This window comes from Rhipicephalus sanguineus, unplaced genomic scaffold (genome assembly GCF_013339695.2).
Source record: "Rhipicephalus sanguineus isolate Rsan-2018 unplaced genomic scaffold, BIME_Rsan_1.4 Seq943, whole genome shotgun sequence".
Lineage (NCBI taxonomy): Eukaryota > Metazoa > Arthropoda > Arachnida > Ixodida > Ixodidae > Rhipicephalus > Rhipicephalus sanguineus.
The window spans coordinates 20,660-25,420 of record NW_023616346.1 but is presented as its reverse complement, the minus strand read 5'-3'; positions in this window follow the sequence as shown (position 1 = coordinate 25,420).

Here is a 4,761-nt window from a genome sequence, read left to right as displayed (position 1 = left end):
TTTTTGTCGTCAAACCGCGATCTTTTCGATTTCGCTTCGCCGCAGCTTGGCCAAACATCTCTGGTCACCCACTGCATTGACACCGGGGACGCAAGACCCATTCATCGACGTCCTTACCGCGTCTCTGCTACCGAGCGCGGCCTCATTCAAACGGAAGTCGACAAGATGCTCGCTAAGGACATCGTCGAGCCGTCTTCCAGTCCTGGGCATCCCCTGTGTTCTTGTAAAGAAGAAAGAGAACAGCTGGCGGTTCTGCGTCGACTATCGGCACCTTAACAAGATCACCAAGAAAGACGTCTATCCTTTAGCGCGAATAGACGACACCCTTGATTCTCTTTATGGCGCACGGTAATTTTCTTCCATAGACCTTCTCTCGGGCTATTGGCAAATTGTTGTTGATGAAAATGATGATGAAAGAAGACGGCCTTTATTACACCGGATGCGCTCTACCAGTTTAAAGTCATGCCCTTTGTGCTGTGTAACGCGCTCGCAATATTTGAGCGCATGATGGACTCCTTACTTCGGGGTTTCAAATGGTCCAAATGTCTCTGTTACCTCGACGATGTCATCGTTTTCTCACCTACGTTCTCAGGCCACTTGCAACGCTTGTCGGCTATTTTGCAAGTCTTTCGCACAGCAGGTCTTCAGCTCAACTCTTCAAAATGCCGCTTTGGCCGCCGCGAGATCACCGTGCTTGGCCATCTTGTTGACGCTGCGGGTATACGGCCTGACCCTGCAAAAATACGCGCCGTTACGAACTTCCCCACTCCGCGTTCTTCCAAGGACGTTCGCTCGTTTTTGAGCCTATGCTCGTATTTTCGCCGCTTTGTTAAAGATTTTGCAGCGATTGCGCAGCCCCTCACGTGCCTTCTCAAAAAGGACATCCCCTTCTCTTGGGGTCCTGCCCAAGCGTCGCCTTTTTCTCATCTCGTCGACCTACCCCATCGCCCTCTGCTTTGGCTCATTTCGACGACTCTGCACCTACTGAAGTACGTACCGATGCGAGTGGTCATGGCATCGGCGCTGTTCTCGGACAAATTCAATATGGTCAGGATTGCCTTATTGCATACGGCAGCCGCCTTCTGTCCGCAGCTGAACGAAATTATTCAATAACAGAAAAAGAGTGCCTCGCTCTTGTTTGGGCCGTCGGCAAATTTCGTCCTTATCTGTATGGCAGGCCCTTCACCGTTGTCAGTGATCACCACGCCCTCTGCTGGCTGTCTTCTCTCAAGGATCCCACTGGTCGCCTTGGTCGTTGGGCATTAGGACTTCAAGAGTACACATACACTGTCGTCTACAAGTCTGGCCGCTTCCATCAGGACGCCGACTGCCTGTCTCGATATCCCGTAGACCCCCAGAACATTCGGCAAACGATACCATTCCATCGGTGCTCGCAATCGCTGACCTCTTCAACATCTCTGCTGAGCAACGCCGTGACCCAACTCTGCAAGATCATTCACTGCCTCAACCAGAGTGTCGGAACGGAACGAAAACCGGAAACGAAAAACGAAAAAAACGATATTTTTGACCGGAACGAAAACGTAACCGAAACGTTATTTATTATTTCGTTCCGGAGTGAAACCGAAATTTTTTCAATCGTTTTTCGGTTCACGAGAAAATTTCGCAATGCGGAACTGAGGGTACAGTATTAGCGGTGTATAGTATTAGCGCGTACCACAGACAGGAAATCCAAAGCAAAGATATGTTGAAATTGTGCGAAAAACGAGAACAGTGGCAACCAGAGATGTTCATATTAACGCAAGTGGACTTCTGCGCGCCTGTCAAACAGGCCAAAGTGGAGAGGGCACTCTCGGCGCTCAAGTTTGTTACAGCGAAAGCTGTTATGAGATCACAACAGCCGATTTCGGCTCCATAGTTGTCCGCAGCCGCCGGTGTACGTGACCGCTATCGCGTGGTATAAGAAAAAATTAAATGAGGAACAAATTTCTAGGATCCGCGCCCTCTGCGTGGCAGTCGGGTCTTCCACCACAGTGTCACGCTGGTGCTTATAACTCCATCACAAAAATACTCTACACATGCGTCATGTCGGGCAAGGAATCGCGTTAACATAAGTAATATAGGGGAGGCAGAAGAGTAAAAAAAACCAGTCATCACACAATGCTAATAGCGCAAAGAGTGTGTGGTTTAATGCTTCCCGCCAGTGTTGCGGAGTTACCACTCCGGAGTTGGAATGACTCCGGAATCTTCAACATTTTCGCGACCCCGCAATGGAATGGGGACAACGCTCGGAAGAATGGAATGGGAATGGAATTACGTCTTTTTCCGGAAATAGAGGACGTTTTCGTCTACGTGCTGTTTTTCAAGCTTCAAACTTTAGTAAGTCAGAGCCTCGCAAGTTAACACTAAAGCAGTATTTTTAAAATGGCTTAGCTGATTACATGCACGGTATATTTATAAGCAACGCGCCTACTACAAACGGAGGCATAAGCTAGTGTAAAAACAAATGCATTATCCCAGCAGATACCGAAGGGAGAAACAAATTACTCGGCGTTGGTTCCCATTGATACCCCCACACGAAAGTGGCGAATACTCTATGCACAGCCTGATCTTTATCTCACGAGCAGTTTAGTACCTGACACACGTAAATAACCTTTGCGACAAGGAAGACATTGCATACCTGCGCACAGGCGAACACAGAAAGTTCTCCTCACCCCATCCATGCTTGCGAGGCGCGCTTGACAAGCGTGAGTGCTGACGGGCAGTGCGGCCCAGTGTTCCGTATTCGATGCAAAGGCGCTTTTAACAGCATAAAATTACGCTATGTCGTCATTTTAGCACTAACAGATTTAAGCTTAAACAATATTGAAACACCACCATTCGTTCAAACATGTTGACCACGCAAATACTATCGGTAGCAGGAGAACTGCCCCTATGGGAATTGGTAGGGTGGTTGTACTGCATGATATATGTCACCAAGCTACTATTCCTCGACCTTGGCAACGTGTTTTGCGTACTTTTGCAGTTCTTAATGCATTTGGTGACATCAGCTTTATGGGGCGTTCATTCTTAACTCGATAAAACTATCAAGATGCCTTCCCTACGTTGAGGAATTAGAGGAATGGAACCGGACTGCCAGGCCATTCCCTGAGTGCCAATGGGCTCAGTTTTTTTCAATCCGAGGAATTGAACGGAATGGAATTGCGGCAAGTTCTAATTCCCCGGAATGGAATTGGAATCGAATGGAGGCGCCCATTCCCCAACACTTCTTCCCACCAACTGCAAAGTGCTCAGCCATAGTTCTTCATTATCAGCCACAGCACAAAGTGCAGATAATGCCTTACAGATGTGTAGCGGGTACCGCGATTCTCCGAAGAATGAAGAAAAATGGCATAGTGGGAACTTCGCTACTTCGGAAAAATTGCGACGATTTATGACGTAGTGGGTACGTTGCATGTTTACTTATATTAGTTGCCCCAAAATATAACAATGGGCTCTACAAAGTCCGCTCTTCTAGCTTTTGCTGTGACTTGCTGCATGTTTCACGCAGGCCTGGCGATCTTTTTATCAGAACAGCGGTCTCGCACATCAGAGAGTACACTGAATGACGTGCTGCTTCTGAGATCGTGCTCACTCCCTTGACACAAAGAATTAAGCCAACAAAAAAAATTCGTATTTTTCTTGTGAGAAAATAAATACGATGACTTTGAAATGAATACTGGTTTGTGCTAGTTGGTAGGAATACGTGGTACAGTTACTTCCGCTCCTCTGAAGAACGTGTTTTACCCTTGTCCCACTTTAAGAGGAGAGCAAGTAACTACATCACAAATCCAATGTTTTTTTTGATTGCTTTACCTTTTTCATGCTTTCTTTTTTTACAAAGAAAAAAAAAACGTTACGAACCGTTACGGAACGTTTCTTTTTTTCGTTCCGGAACAGAAACGAAACGAAACTAAAACCGAAACGAAAACATTTCGTTCCGACACCCTGGCCTCAACTCACCAACTCCTGACTCCTCCCTTCGTCTCTTCGTGCTACGCGATGGCACCTTGCTTCGTCGCAGTTTCATACCTGACGGTCCTGACCTCTTGCTTGTGATTGCGGCACACCTTCGTTCGATGTTGTGGCCCACCTTCGTGATGTGCCGACAGCGGTACACCTCGGATTATCCCGAATCTATGATCGTGCGCGCCGTCGTTTCTACTCGCCAGGAATGTACCGGTCGGTACGCCGTTACGTGACCTCGTGCGACCTTTGTCAGCGCCGGAAGGAGTCCACACTCCCGCCTGCTGGCCGTCTTCAATCACTCGACATCCCATATGAGCCGTTTTATCGTGTCGGCCTTGACTTGCTTGGTCCGTTTCCTACGTCTGTCTCGGGAAACCGATGGATCGCCGTTGCAACCGACTATGCTACGCGGTTTGCAATTACTCGCGCACTTCGAACCAGCTGCGCGACCGACGTAGCAGACTTCTTGCTCCATAACGTTATCCTTCAACACGGGGCACCGCGCAAGCTCTTGACCGACCGTGGCAGACAGTTTCATTCCAGGGTCATCAATGACATCCTGACGTCTTGCTCGACCAAACCTAAGCTAACCACGTCCTACCATCCACAGACGAATGGCTTGACGGAGCGGATGAACCGGACCATTACCGACATGCTAGCAATGTACGTGTCGGCCGACAACCAAGACTGGGATACAACATTGCCTTTTGTCATGGTTGCGTATAACACGTCCCGGCACGAGACGGCTGGTTATTCGCCATTGTTTCTCTTATTCGGCCGAAATCCAGCGTTGTC